Source organism: Phyllobates terribilis, unplaced genomic scaffold (genome assembly GCF_046119375.1).
Source record: "Phyllobates terribilis strain yellow unplaced genomic scaffold, ASM4611937v1 Scaffold_499__1_contigs__length_1316695, whole genome shotgun sequence".
Taxonomy (NCBI): domain Eukaryota; kingdom Metazoa; phylum Chordata; class Amphibia; order Anura; family Dendrobatidae; genus Phyllobates; species Phyllobates terribilis.
Genome location: NW_027363259.1, coordinates 1 through 16,599, shown reverse-complemented (window position 1 = coordinate 16,599; position 16,599 = coordinate 1). Strand labels below are relative to the sequence as shown.

The following is a 16,599-nucleotide window of genomic DNA, read 5'->3' as shown; positions in this document are numbered from 1 at the left end:
GTCTACCCTTAGCAGGAGGGCTCCTGATTACATACCTCTCCTGCTGCTGCTGCTGCTGGCTGTCCAGCAGCAGACTGAAGGTGGCTGCTGCTGTGCACAGGTATATAAAGGCTCAGAGCCTATTATGACACGCGCAGCCAGCGTTCCATTGCCACATTCCATCTACTGCAGGCAGGATACCTGGCTGGCTGAATGTCGCTGAGAAGCTCACAGAGACCGCCATAAGCAACAGTTTAACAGAATGCCACAGACTAATCAACCAAACTTTTTGGGTTGGGTTCTCTTTTATAGTCTGCAGGCATTAAATGAAAGAAGTCAGTGTTCCAGCAGAAGGAGACAACGTTTCAGAAAAGGCATTGTAGCAAGCCAAAAAAGAAATTTTAAGCGCAGCAGAGTAACCAGCGCACATACCTGTTAGCTCAGGTGAGTTTAAAAGGCTGCTGTTGATAACAAGGGCATTTGCTAAATAGATGGTGTGTGTGCAACAATATACTGAAAGGTCAATTATATTGTGCAGCTTATCTCACCACCTGTAGTTATTTAGGTGAAAGCTCCAAAATGCTTGCCTAATATGTCTGTTTATCCAAAAGGAAGTAAAAAGGGAGAGCTAGAAAGATAGCATTGCATCACATTACATGGCAATGCAATGCACAGTTGCTGAAGTTGAACCAAAATGAGCTTGTAATCTGGCTTCTGCAACTTTGAACATGAAAAATCCAATGAGGAGAAGAAAAGCAAAGCCAAAGAGTCCATCCCAAAATCCGACAAACAAGCAAAATGAACAAAAAACATTGAATTCAATTCTTTCTGATTTTAGAAACTGCATTAAAGAAGGGGTGCACCGGTCCTGGAGATACTGCAATACCAGGTCAATGCGTGGAGTGGACAGAGCAAGCTCTTTTTCCATCTCCCTGTTCTAAAAATCCATTTAATATATGGTCCCCAGATAGGGGACGTATCAGATATTAAACTGATAAGAACAGATTTTTTTTTTTTTTTTTTAAACCATTCAGTTTAGTTTTTTAGCAAACAGTATGAATTTCTCCAAAATTTGCTACTTAAAACTTCTCATCATCATGGTTCTATTTATTTAGCAGTAGTATAAGACGAAATATAATCACAAGGGAACATCCTTTACGTAACACAAATGCAGAAACTTCAAGGAATCACAAAGAAAAAAATCACTGGTATTTGATAAGGTAATGCCACTTTTTAAATTTCCAAATCCCTTCGGCATCTGTGCCACCACCGCCTCTGCTGTCCAACTTATATATCAGGTATAGTCTTGAAAGAATAAGTCTAACACATTCATTCACTGATAAAGATTTCCTTTTGAAAAGTCCAAGGTTCCTTGCATCCCACAAACTCTCCATCACACAAGCCATTATCAACCATAAAATTCTATCTTTAGACCGACTACACGCACCAATTCCAAACATCGCCACACGCCAATCCACAAAATTCACGCCTGCTAAACCCTTACACAATCCACCTACACACTTCCACACACTGTACGCGTACTCACAATCCCACATAACATGCCTGACAGTCTCACAACCACCACATCCCACTCTCGGACACACATCTGTTCTTATCAACTCTCTTTTCTTCTGCACTTCTCTCACAGGTAAAATATTATGTAAAGTCATCCACACAACATCCTTCTGTTTGTTTGACATCCCATACGTATCTAACTTCTTCCATGCATCTGAAACCTCATTCCCTCTCAGCCCAACAATATTACACTCTACCTCATTTGCACTCATTCTTTTCACCACATTCTTGGTCATTCTAAAATCATTCATTCCCACACTCAACAAATCATGCTTTCTCACAAATTTCTCAATCACCTCATACCAAACAGGACACTTAAAGGCCACAGGCACACTCGCATCTCTCTTCCTCCAGCATAACCCATACAACATCCATCCAGCAGAATAATTAGCCATAAAAGCACCTTTATTGCCTTTACCCAGCAAAATAACCACAGTCTTAATATAATTAAGACCTAAAAAAACTTCAATATTGGGAAAGGCCAGCCCACCATGCTGACAAGCCTTAAAAAGGCTCTCCCGCTTCAACTTCTCCATCTTACTACACCACAGGAATGTGAATACCAACTTCTCTATTCTCTTAATTTTCCTGTAAGGAGAAGGAAAAACAGTCGCCACATAAAGCAGGATAGGGAGAATCACTGCTTTGATAATTAACACCTTACCACGCAGAGTCAATTCTCTCATTCGCCAAAAATTCAATTTACGTTCAACCCGCATACCACACTCTTCCCAACTTTCATTCCCTTTTAAGTCATCATTAAATAATACGCCCAAAATCTTGATTGCACCCTCTTCACACTTTACACCATCCATACGAATACTACTATCTCCAAAACATTTAAAACTACATTTATTCCAATTTACCCTAAAACCAGACGCACCAACAAAAAAATCCAAAAGCAATTTAATTCTACTCAAAGAAGCCATACTTTCACTCACAACCACAACATGATCCATATAACCTAACACTTTCACATGCTTACCACCACTACCAGGCACCAACAAACCTCTCATCATTTTATCCCGTCTAATCAAACATAACAATGGTTCTATTACACATACAAATAAGACGGGGGACATAGGACACCCCTGCCTTACTCCTGACCTAATCTTCACTTTGTCACACAGCCACCCATTAACCAAGAACTCACTTGACACACAATCATACAATGATTTTACACAATTCACAAATTCTCTAGGAAACCCCATTCTTTCCAGTACTTTAAACAAAAACACATGCGAAACCCTGTCAAACGCCTTCTCAAAATCAATAGCTAAAGTCATACATTTCTGCTTTCTATCCTTGCAATCCCCAATCATATCTCTCAACAATAACAAGTTATCACTCATACTTCTTCCAGGCACTGCACATACTTGGTCCTCCTCCACAACACTACCAATCACTTCACGCATACGATTTGCCAGTAACTTACTGTAGACCTTATAATCCGAATTCAGCAGTGTTATTGGTCTCCAGTTTTCCAAACGTTTCCTCTCACCCTTTTTATACACAAGCACAACCACTCCTTCTTTCATTGATTCACACAACCTACCATTCACCCACATATACTTACATACCTCAGTCAAATCTGTTCCCAAAACTTCCCATGCTTTCACATACAACTCTACAGGTATACCATCTTTCCCAGGAGTCTTACTCTTTTTAGCACTCCACACCACATTCTTCACTTCATCCAGAACTACATCCTCACACAATAGATCACGCTCCTCAGAATCAAGTTTTTTCTCCACACCATTCAGAACATATGACACAAGCCCAGAGTCAATCCATTTCTCATCATACAACTTGCTATAAAACCTATTCACTTCTTTCAGCACATCCTCACCCATACAGTTGGTTCCACTTTCATTCACAACTTCATTCATATCAGTCTTCCTACCATTCATTTTTTTAAAAAAGAACCTCGTACACTTCTCATTTTTCTCCAGGTGCTCAATTTTAGTACGATATATAATTTCCTTTCCTTTCTCATCCAACACACGCTTCAATTCATTCTTAGCCTCAGTAAGTTGATCAGACATCTCCAAACCACTTGCAACACACTTTCTCAACCAGTCAATCCGTCTATTAAGGTCATTAAACCTATTCCTATATCTGGCAGCTTTTCTATAGCCCCACTTTTTGAAGAAAGTTTTAAATTGCACTTTCACCCAGTCCCACCAGTCAAGAACACACACAAAATCCTTCTTACGCATTCTCCATCTTTCATACTTTACATTAAACTCATTCATCACCTCATCATCCTCTAACAGCCTTGCATTCAACTTCCATACCCCACCGCCATACACTTGGTCACCATTCGCACAAAACACGCCTCTCAAACATTCATGGTCCGAAAAAGGTACCTTTTGTTGAGAAAAATCCAAACATACCATATTTTTAGAAAATAACATTAAATCAATTCTGGAATGAATCTCACCACGGTCAGCATGGTATGTCGGCGGTGGTGGCATGCCAAGAACAACAACTGCTGCATCTAAAAAGGAAAAATCACAAATTAAATGGGACAATTTCTTTCCTGTTATGTCACACTTTCCTTCTGTGACACAATTAACGTCCCCAACAAAAATAGTGGGAGATTTCCCTGGAAGAAAAAAACTTAATTTTTCAAGAAGAGCAAGCCGCTCTTCCTTCCCTGTAGGGCAATATAAATTAATAATTCTGACCCGCCACCCTCTATAACTCAAAAATGCAATTAAACATCGGCCCACCTCCACCACAATATAACTATCAATAGAGATTTCTTTATTCCCAACTAATATCCCCACCCCATCATTTTTATTATGATTAGACCCTGACCAGATATGCTGTCCGTAAGGCCAGTCTTTGTCACAAGGAGCATCCTGAATCCCACACTCCTGAAGGCAAAAAACATCAGCACCTAAATGTTTCAGGTAGTCCAGAACAGTTGTTCTTCTGATTTTAGATCTGATCTGCCTTACATTTAGGGACACTACATCCCAACCAGATTGGCAAGACATTAATTAATGAAAAGAAATACATGACTCAATGTTGATCACACCATACTCATCCATTATCATCAGACTGGGAAAGCACCCCAAAGGTGTTGATGCTCTCAGGGATGCCAAGGTAAGGAGCATCAGGGGAGAAGACATCCTGCGGGTAAATGCGGTCACTTGCAGGACTGTCGCACCCTCCGCTGGCAGGTGAGTACTCTCGTCTGGGTTTTTTATTGGCCAGTTCAGGAGTATCATCATCATCAAAAGACCTCCCAGAAGTAAAGTCTCCTTGGCCACCATCCCTGGCCACCTCTTCGTCTGTAGCACCCCAGGACAATGCAGGGGTTCGAGCTAGAGACACATCCATGTCACCCTCACCACATATTTCGGACTGATGAGGGAGGTCCACATCCAACTCGGAGATCTCCATACCTGGCCCAGCAGGGGCCGGAGGGTCCAACAGGTTCTGGGCCTCACCCACCAGATCTTCAACCTCAGGGGGCTCCGTCTCAGCATTGATCTCTGCAGTAGTCACCTGTGGGGTAACAGCAGGGACAGTAGGCTTACCTTTGGTCACTTCGGAGAAGGACCTAGGCTTGACTTTAGCCTTACAATCCCGAATCACATGTCCTTCCTCCCCGCAGGCATCACATACCACCGGGTTGGAACAATCCTTCGCCAGATGACCGTACTTGTTGCACTTTCTACAGTTTGGCAATTGCTTGCAGAAATCCTGGATATGCCCGAACATGTTGCATCTCCTGCAGAACAATGGCGCCTCGGGAAAAAACAGATATCCAGAGTCTCTTCCAATTGTAAAGTTCAGGGGAGGATAGTGAATACCTCCAGGACCATGAGGGTCTATCCCAAACCTCACAAAGTATTTATACTTCCCAGTCCACAGCCCTTCTCCATTTAAGATTTTATGGGAGAATTGCACAAAAATGCAGTGTCTTCTCAGGAATGCAGTGATATCATCCCGGGAGATAAAGGGGTTGTGCATGAATATTACCACCGGGATATCCCCCTTAGAGTAGAGTACAGTGAAGATAAGTCCATCCAGCTGAGGGTGCTCTGAAAGGACTTGAAGAGTTTTGAAAAGGTTTTGGCAAGCCGCCATAGAAGAAAGCACCAAGACGTACCTATGCTCCCTTCTGAACTCCTGCAAACAGATGATCTCCGACTTCTGGATCTTCAGGATTTCATAGAAAATGGCGTTGACCAGGTATGACAACGAGAAATGGTCCTTCTTCTCCTCAGAGACGTCGATACGGAAAGCATTCTTGACCCGGGGATCCCCGGTCCCAGCAAAACGAAGCTTGACACCCATGGTCGCTTCAGGAATCGCCTTCTCGTTTCCTCCTCACTCTCCCCCTATAGCAGCATCCAGCTTAAGCCACCGAAGTGGCGATGCTGGAAGGCTGAGGGCTAGTACACAAGGAACCTCTTGTCCAAACACTAGGTCTGAGCCAAAAGGCCGAGAAGCGATAACCAGAATTGGTTTCAAACTACGGAGCCACCCAAGGATCCTGAAAAGTCCATTTGTGGAGATGAGCTCCTGGACTCCCGTTAAGAAGACATGTTGTCAACCTCTAGATCCCTTACATGCCTGCACTTTTCGGCTTGCTGCTGCTGCAATCCACGCGTTTTAGATCTGCATAACTCCACCTCTTTAAACACAGCACCTTCACCCCCTGCTGTTCCCACCCGCCTCAACACCGTTGGAAGGGAGGAGAACCAATTAAGGCGGGGGGTGGGGTGGAACGAGCAGCTGTCTACCCTTAGCAGGAGGGCTCCTGATTACATACCTCTCCTGCTGCTGCTGCTGCTGGCTGTCCAGCAGCAGACTGAAGGTGGCTGCTGCTGTGCACAGGTATATAAAGGCTCAGAGCCTATTATGACACGCGCAGCCAGCGTTCCATTGCCACATTCCATCTACTGCAGGCAGGATACCTGGCTGGCTGAATGTCGCTGAGAAGCTCACAGAGACCGCCATAAGCAACAGTTTAACAGAATGCCACAGACTAATCAACCAAACTTTTTGGGTTGGGTTCTCTTTTATAGTCTGCAGGCATTAAATGAAAGAAGTCAGTGTTCCAGCAGAAGGAGACAACGTTTCAGAAAAGGCATTGTAGCAAGCCAAAAAAGAAATTTTAAGCGCAGCAGAGTAACCAGCGCACATACCTGTTAGCTCAGGTGAGTTTAAAAGGCTGCTGTTGATAACAAGGGCATTTGCTAAATAGATGGTGTGTGTGCAACAATATACTGAAAGGTCAATTATATTGTGCAGCTTATCTCACCACCTGTAGTTATTTAGGTGAAAGCTCCAAAATGCTTGCCTAATATGTCTGTTTATCCAAAAGGAAGTAAAAAGGGAGAGCTAGAAAGATAGCATTGCATCACATTACATGGCAATGCAATGCACAGTTGCTGAAGTTGAACCAAAATGAGCTTGTAATCTGGCTTCTGCAACTTTGAACATGAAAAATCCAATGAGGAGAAGAAAAGCAAAGCCAAAGAGTCCATCCCAAAATCCGACAAACAAGCAAAATGAACAAAAAACATTGAATTCAATTCTTTCTGATTTTAGAAACTGCATTAAAGAAGGGGTGCACCGGTCCTGGAGATACTGCAATACCAGGTCAATGCGTGGAGTGGACAGAGCAAGCTCTTTTTCCATCTCCCTGTTCTAAAAATCCATTTAATATATGGTCCCCAGATAGGGGACGTATCAGATATTAAACTGATAAGAACAGATTTTTTTTTTTTTTTTTTAAACCATTCAGTTTAGTTTTTTAGCAAACAGTATGAATTTCTCCAAAATTTGCTACTTAAAACTTCTCATCATCATGGTTCTATTTATTTAGCAGTAGTATAAGACGAAATATAATCACAAGGGAACATCCTTTACGTAACACAAATGCAGAAACTTCAAGGAATCACAAAGAAAAAAATCACTGGTATTTGATAAGGTAATGCCACTTTTTAAATTTCCAAATCCCTTCGGCATCTGTGCCACCACCGCCTCTGCTGTCCAACTTATATATCAGGTATAGTCTTGAAAGAATAAGTCTAACACATTCATTCACTGATAAAGATTTCCTTTTGAAAAGTCCAAGGTTCCTTGCATCCCACAAACTCTCCATCACACAAGCCATTATCAACCATAAAATTCTATCTTTAGACCGACTACACGCACCAATTCCAAACATCGCCACACGCCAATCCACAAAATTCACGCCTGCTAAACCCTTACACAATCCACCTACACACTTCCACACACTGTACGCGTACTCACAATCCCACATAACATGCCTGACAGTCTCACAACCACCACATCCCACTCTCGGACACACATCTGTTCTTATCAACTCTCTTTTCTTCTGCACTTCTCTCACAGGTAAAATATTATGTAAAGTCATCCACACAACATCCTTCTGTTTGTTTGACATCCCATACGTATCTAACTTCTTCCATGCATCTGAAACCTCATTCCCTCTCAGCCCAACAATATTACACTCTACCTCATTTGCACTCATTCTTTTCACCACATTCTTGGTCATTCTAAAATCATTCATTCCCACACTCAACAAATCATGCTTTCTCACAAATTTCTCAATCACCTCATACCAAACAGGACACTTAAAGGCCACAGGCACACTCGCATCTCTCTTCCTCCAGCATAACCCATACAACATCCATCCAGCAGAATAATTAGCCATAAAAGCACCTTTATTGCCTTTACCCAGCAAAATAACCACAGTCTTAATATAATTAAGACCTAAAAAAACTTCAATATTGGGAAAGGCCAGCCCACCATGCTGACAAGCCTTAAAAAGGCTCTCCCGCTTCAACTTCTCCATCTTACTACACCACAGGAATGTGAATACCAACTTCTCTATTCTCTTAATTTTCCTGTAAGGAGAAGGAAAAACAGTCGCCACATAAAGCAGGATAGGGAGAATCACTGCTTTGATAATTAATACCTTACCACGCAGAGTCAATTCTCTCATTCGCCAAAAATTCAATTTACGTTCAACCCGCATACCACACTCTTCCCAACTTTCATTCCCTTTTAAGTCATCATTAAATAATACGCCCAAAATCTTGATTGCACCCTCTTCACACTTTACACCATCCATACGAATACTACTATCTCCAAAACATTTAAAACTACATTTATTCCAATTTACCCTAAAACCAGACGCACCAACAAAAAAATCCAAAAGCAATTTAATTCTACTCAAAGAAGCCATACTTTCACTCACAACCACAACATCATCCATATAACCTAACACTTTCACATGCTTACCACCACTACCAGGCACCAACAAACCTCTCATCATTTTATCCCGTCTAATCAAACATAACAATGGTTCTATTACACATACAAATAAGACGGGGGACATAGGACACCCCTGCCTTACTCCTGACCTAATCTTCACTTTGTCACACAGCCACCCATTAACCAAGAACTCACTTGACACACAATCATACAATGATTTTACACAATTCACAAATTCTCTAGGAAACCCCATTCTTTCCAGTACTTTAAACAAAAACACATGCGAAACCCTGTCAAACGCCTTCTCAAAATCAATAGCTAAAGTCATACATTTCTGCTTTCTATCCTTGCAATCCCCAATCATATCTCTCAACAATAACAAGTTATCACTCATACTTCTTCCAGGCACTGCACATACTTGGTCCTCCTCCACAACACTACCAATCACTTCACGCATACGATTTGCCAGTAACTTACTGTAGACCTTATAATCCGAATTCAGCAGTGTTATTGGTCTCCAGTTTTCCAAACGTTTCCTCTCACCCTTTTTATACACAAGCACAACCACTCCTTCTTTCATTGATTCACACAACCTACCATTCACCCACATATACTTACATACCTCAGTCAAATCTGTTCCCAAAACTTCCCATGCTGTCACATACAACTCTACAGGTATACCATCTTTCCCAGGAGTCTTACTCTTTTTAGCACTCCACACCACATTCTTCACTTCATCCAGAACTACATCCTCACACAATAGATCACGCTCCTCAGAATCAAGTTTTTTCTCCACACCATTCAGAACATATGACACAAGCCCAGAGTCAATCCATTTCTCATCATACAACTTGCTATAAAACCTATTCACTTCTTTCAGCACATCCTCACCCATACAGTTGGTTCCACTTTCATTCACAACTTCATTCATATCAGTCTTCCTACCATTCATTTTTTTAAAAAAGAACCTCGTACACTTCTCATTTTTCTCCAGGTGCTCAATTTTAGTACGATATATAATTTCCTTTCCTTTCTCATCCAACACACGCTTCAATTCATTCTTAGCCTCAGTAAGTTGATCAGACATCTCCAAACCACTTGCAACACACTTTCTCAACCAGTCAATCCGTCTATTAAGGTCATTAAACCTATTCCTATATCTGGCAGCTTTTCTATAGCCCCACTTTTTGAAGAAAGTTTTAAATTGCACTTTCACCCAGTCCCACCAGTCAAGAACACACACAAAATCCTTCTTACGCATTCTCCATCTTTCATACTTTACATTAAACTCATTCATCACCTCATCATCCTCTAACAGCCTTGCATTCAACTTCCATACCCCACCGCCATACACTTGGTCACCATTCGCACAAAACACGCCTCTCAAACATTCATGGTCCGAAAAAGGTACCTTTTGTTGAGAAAAATCCAAACATACCATATTTTTAGAAAATAACATTAAATCAATTCTGGAATGAATCTCACCACGGTCAGCATGGTATGTCGGCGGTGGTGGCATGCCAAGAACAACAACTGCTGCATCTAAAAAGGAAAAATCACAAATTAAATGGGACAATTTCTTTCCTGTTATGTCACACTTTCCTTCTGTGACACAATTAACGTCCCCAACAAAAATAGTGGGAGATTTCCCTGGAAGAAAAAAACTTAATTTTTCAAGAAGAGCAAGCCGCTCTTCCTTCCCTGTAGGGCAATATAAATTAATAATTCTGACCCGCCACCCTCTATAACTCAAAAATGCAATTAAACATCGGCCCACCTCCACCACAATATAACTATCAATAGAGATTTCTTTATTCCCAACTAATATCCCCACCCCATCATTTTTATTATGATTAGACCCTGACCAGATATGCTGTCCGTAAGGCCAGTCTTTGTCACAAGGAGCATCCTGAATCCCACACTCCTGAAGGCAAAAAACATCAGCACCTAAATGTTTCAGGTAGTCCAGAACAGTTGTTCTTCTGATTTTAGATCTGATCTGCCTTACATTTAGGGACACTACATCCCAACCAGATTGGCAAGACATTAATTAATGAAAAGAAATACATGACTCAATGTTGATCACACCATACTCATCCATTATCATCAGACTGGGAAAGCACCCCAAAGGTGTTGATGCTCTCAGGGATGCCAAGGTAAGGAGCATCAGGGGAGAAGACATCCTGCGGGTAAATGCGGTCACTTGCAGGACTGTCGCACCCTCCGCTGGCAGGTGAGTACTCTCGTCTGGGTTTTTTATTGGCCAGTTCAGGAGTATCATCATCATCAAAAGACCTCCCAGAAGTAAAGTCTCCTTGGCCACCATCCCTGGCCACCTCTTCGTCTGTAGCACCCCAGGACAATGCAGGGGTTCGAGCTAGAGACACATCCATGTCACCCTCACCACATATTTCGGACTGATGAGGGAGGTCCACATCCAACTCGGAGATCTCCATACCTGGCCCAGCAGGGGCCGGAGGGTCCAACAGGTTCTGGGCCTCACCCACCAGATCTTCAACCTCAGGGGGCTCCGTCTCAGCATTGATCTCTGCAGTAGTCACCTGTGGGGTAACAGCAGGGACAGTAGGCTTACCTTTGGTCACTTCGGAGAAGGACCTAGGCTTGACTTTAGCCTTACAATCCCGAATCACATGTCCTTCCTCCCCGCAGGCATCACATACCACCGGGTTGGAACAATCCTTCGCCAGATGACCGTACTTGTTGCACTTTCTACAGTTTGGCAATTGCTTGCAGAAATCCTGGATATGCCCGAACATGTTGCATCTCCTGCAGAACAATGGCGCCTCGGGAAAAAACAGATATCCAGAGTCTCTTCCAATTGTAAAGTTCAGGGGAGGATAGTGAATACCTCCAGGACCATGAGGGTCTATCCCAAACCTCACAAAGTATTTATACTTCCCAGTCCACAGCCCTTCTCCATTTAAGATTTTATGGGAGAATTGCACAAAAATGCAGTGTCTTCTCAGGAATGCAGTGATATCATCCCGGGAGATAAAGGGGTTGTGCATGAATATTACCACCGGGATATCCCCCTTAGAGTAGAGTACAGTGAAGATAAGTCCATCCAGCTGAGGGTGCTCTGAAAGGACTTGAAGAGTTTTGAAAAGGTTTTGGCAAGCCGCCATAGAAGAAAGCACCAAGACGTACCTATGCTCCCTTCTGAACTCCTGCAAAAAGATGATCTCCGACTTCTGGATCTTCAGGATTTCATAGAAAATGGCGTTGACCAGGTATGACAACGAGAAATGGTCCTTCTTCTCCTCAGAGACGTCGATACGGAAAGCATTCTTGACCCGGGGATCCCCGGTCCCAGCAAAACGAAGCTTGACACCCATGGTCGCTTCAGGAATCGCCTTCTCGTTTCCTCCTCACTCTCCCCCTATAGCAGCATCCAGCTTAAGCCACCGAAGTGGCGATGCTGGAAGGCTGAGGGCTAGTACACAAGGAACCTCTTGTCCAAACACTAGGTCTGAGCCAAAAGGCCGAGAAGCGATAACCAGAATTGGTTTCAAACTACGGAGCCACCCAAGGATCCTGAAAAGTCCATTTGTGGAGATGAGCTCCTGGACTCCCGTTAAGAAGACATGTTGTCAACCTCTAGATCCCTTACATGCCTGCACTTTTCGGCTTGCTGCTGCTGCAATCCACGCGTTTTAGATCTGCATAACTCCACCTCTTTAAACACAGCACCTTCACCCCCTGCTGTTCCCACCCGCCTCAACACCGTTGGAAGGGAGGAGAACCAATTAAGGCGGGGGGTGGGGTGGAACGAGCAGCTGTCTACCCTTAGCAGGAGGGCTCCTGATTACATACCTCTCCTGCTGCTGCTGCTGCTGGCTGTCCAGCAGCAGACTGAAGGTGGCTGCTGCTGTGCACAGGTATATAAAGGCTCAGAGCCTATTATGACACGCGCAGCCAGCGTTCCATTGCCACATTCCATCTACTGCAGGCAGGATACCTGGCTGGCTGAATGTCGCTGAGAAGCTCACAGAGACCGCCATAAGCAACAGTTTAACAGAATGCCACAGACTAATCAACCAAACTTTTTGGGTTGGGTTCTCTTTTATAGTCTGCAGGCATTAAATGAAAGAAGTCAGTGTTCCAGCAGAAGGAGACAACGTTTCAGAAAAGGCATTGTAGCAAACCAAAAAAGAAATTTTAAGCGCAGCAGAGTAACCAGCGCACATACCTGTTAGCTCAGGTGAGTTTAAAAGGCTGCTGTTGATAACAAGGGCATTTGCTAAATAGATGGTGTGTGTGCAACAATATACTGAAAGGTCAATTATATTGTGCAGCTTATCTCACCACCTGTAGTTATTTAGGTGAAAGCTCCAAAATGCTTGCCTAATATGTCTGTTTATCCAAAAGGAAGTAAAAAGGGAGAGCTAGAAAGATAGCATTGCATCACATTACATGGCAATGCAATGCACAGTTGCTGAAGTTGAACCAAAATGAGCTTGTAATCTGGCTTCTGCAACTTTGAACATGAAAAATCCAATGAGGAGAAGAAAAGCAAAGCCAAAGAGTCCATCCCAAAATCCGACAAACAAGCAAAATGAACAAAAAACATTGAATTCAATTCTTTCTGATTTTAGAAACTGCATTAAAGAAGGGGTGCACCGGTCCTGGAGATACTGCAATACCAGGTCAATGCGTGGAGTGGACAGAGCAAGCTCTTTTTCCATCTCCCTGTTCTAAAAATCCATTTAATATATGGTCCCCAGATAGGGGACGTATCAGATATTAAACTGATAAGAACAGATACTACACTTGATCTTAGCCAAAAGGCCGAGAAGCGATAACCAGAATTGGTTTCAAACTACGGAGCCACCCAAGGATCCTGAAAAGTCCATTTGTGGAGATGAGCTCCTGGACTCCCGTTAAGAAGACATGTTGTCAACCTCTAGATCCCTTACATGCCTGCACTTTTCGGCTTGCTGCTGCTGCAATCCACGCGTTTTAGATCTGCATAACTCCACCTCTTTAAACACAGCACCTTCACCCCCTGCTGTTCCCACCCGCCTCAACACCGTTGGAAGGGAGGAGAACCAATTAAGGCGGGGGGTGGGGTGGAACGAGCAGCTGTCTACCCTTAGCAGGAGGGCTCCTGATTACATACCTCTCCTGCTGCTGCTGCTGCTGGCTGTCCAGCAGCAGACTGAAGGTGGCTGCTGCTGTGCACAGGTATATAAAGGCTCAGAGCCTATTATGACACGCGCAGCCAGCGTTCCATTGCCACATTCCATCTACTGCAGGCAGGATACCTGGCTGGCTGAATGTCGCTGAGAAGCTCACAGAGACCGCCATAAGCAACAGTTTAACAGAATGCCACAGACTAATCAACCAAACTTTTTGGGTTGGGTTCTCTTTTATAGTCTGCAGGCATTAAATGAAAGAAGTCAGTGTTCCAGCAGAAGGAGACAACGTTTCAGAAAAGGCATTGTAGCAAACCAAAAAAGAAATTTTAAGCGCAGCAGAGTAACCAGCGCACATACCTGTTAGCTCAGGTGAGTTTAAAAGGCTGCTGTTGATAACAAGGGCATTTGCTAAATAGATGGTGTGTGTGCAACAATATACTGAAAGGTCAATTATATTGTGCAGCTTATCTCACCACCTGTAGTTATTTAGGTGAAAGCTCCAAAATGCTTGCCTAATATGTCTGTTTATCCAAAAGGAAGTAAAAAGGGAGAGCTAGAAAGATAGCATTGCATCACATTACATGGCAATGCAATGCACAGTTGCTGAAGTTGAACCAAAATGAGCTTGTAATCTGGCTTCTGCAACTTTGAACATGAAAAATCCAATGAGGAGAAGAAAAGCAAAGCCAAAGAGTCCATCCCCAAATCCGACAAACAAGCAAAATGAACAAAAAACATTGAATTCAATTCTTTCTGATTTTAGAAACTGCATTAAAGAAGGGGTGCACCGGTCCTGGAGATACTGCAATACCAGGTCAATGCGTGGAGTGGACAGAGCAAGCTCTTTTTCCATCTCCCTGTTCTAAAAATCCATTTAATATATGGTCCCCAGATAGGGGACGTATCAGATATTAAACTGATAAGAACAGATTTTTTTTTTTTTTTTTTTTTTTTTTTTCTTTTTTCTCCTCAGACGAGGAAATTCCACAGTCTATGGAAACCAGACAAAGGAAAATTCCATCAAAACAGCTGCGTCAAATCCAATACGCAATTTGCTGTCCCCATCATCATCGGAAATATTTATTTCATATTTCAAAACAACAATAACAAAAATCAAGAGGTACTAACAATATATCTCCACTTTTTAACTTTCCATATTCCCTCCGCATCCACTTCCCCTCTCCTCTTTTTGTCCCATAGGAAACACACATACATCTTCCCCAAAATCACCTTCACACTATCCTTTACAGCAATTTCCTTCCTTTTAAACACATACACATTCCTCACATCCCATAACACTTCCTTTATACATGCAAGCATCAACCACAAGACTCTTTCCTTTGTCCCATCACATATTCCCAAACCAAACATAAACAACTCAAAAGACAACAAATTCACACCACACAATTCTTTACACAAAGGCCCCATTCTCCCAATCACATCTCTAGCATACTGGCAATTCCAAAAAACATGCAACACACTTTCCCTTCCACCACAGCCATTTCTTGGACACATTTCACTCCTCACCAAACCTCTATTCCTCTGAAACTTTCTCACAGGTAATACTCCATGTAAAGACTGCCACACCACCTCACTCTGTTTGTTGGTCATACCACTCATCCGCACTTTCTTCCAAACCTTCTGCACATCACCACCCCTAACCATATTTATTCCACATTCTACCTCTCTACATTCAATCATCCTATACACAGCCTTCTTATTCTCCAGCAATCTCACATCTGCATCACACAGTTCATACCTCACCAAAAACTTATAAACCCACACATACCATACAGGCACCTCAAAAGCAATCGGACATCGCAAATCCCTTTCTTGCCACTTTAAACGAAACAAATACGCTCCAAATAAATACCTACACATAGATGAAAACTTTCCATCCGCCCTAATCACTTTCAAAACAAACACAACGATATTCACACCAAAAAACACGTCCAAATTCGGAAAACCCAAGCCACCTTTTTCCACTCTTTTAACCAAAATTTCTCTCCTAGCTCTCTCCATTTTCGAGTTCCACAAAAAAACAAATAAAATTCTATTCAAGCGTCTCATACACATATATCCTGGTGGAAATACTACCGCAATATATAAAAATATTGGCAACACCACACTCTTAACAATTAAAATCTTCCCAAAAAAGGATAAACTCCTCAATTTCCAAAAATTCAACTTCTGCTCAACTTTTCCTTTCGCATCATCCCAACTTTCTTTCCCATCCAAACTCTCTGAAAACTTCACACCCAAAACTTTAATAGGTCCATTCACTACATTCACACCTACATCCCTACTTAAACTTCCGCCTCCAAAACCCTTACACTCACTCTTTTCCCAATTCACTTTAAACGCAGATGCACCACAAAAAATAGACACTAACAACTTCACCCGCCTCACCGAACATTCAGAATCACATAATACACACACGTCATCCATATAACCACTCACCTTCCATTCTTTTCCTCCACCTCCCGGCACTTGCACACCACGAATTACCTTATCTTTCCTCAGCATACACAACAATGGCTCAATTGCACAAATAAATGCTACAGGGGACAAAGGACACCCCTGTCGCACACCCGAAAACACATTCACTTTCCTACCC

The 16,599-nt window shown here is 42.6% G+C and overlaps 1 non-coding gene and 3 pseudogenes across 1 annotated transcript; all 4 read right to left on the bottom strand.

The window, feature by feature from the left end:
• Positions 1–831: 831 nt before the first annotated feature.
• Positions 832–1,036, bottom strand: LOC141230350 (U2 spliceosomal RNA; annotated as a pseudogene).
• A 6,106-nt stretch (positions 1,037–7,142) lies between these two features.
• LOC141230349 (U2 spliceosomal RNA) lies at positions 7,143–7,347 on the bottom strand (annotated as a pseudogene).
• Positions 7,348–13,453: 6,106 nt separating this feature from the next.
• On the bottom strand, positions 13,454–13,644 carry LOC141230557 (U2 spliceosomal RNA). Its single transcript, XR_012297015.1, has one exon. It is a non-coding gene; the product is annotated as a U2 spliceosomal RNA (small nuclear RNA).
• Positions 13,645–14,759: 1,115 nt separating this feature from the next.
• LOC141230376 (U2 spliceosomal RNA) lies at positions 14,760–14,965 on the bottom strand (annotated as a pseudogene).
• Between the last annotated feature and the right edge of the window lie 1,634 nt (positions 14,966–16,599).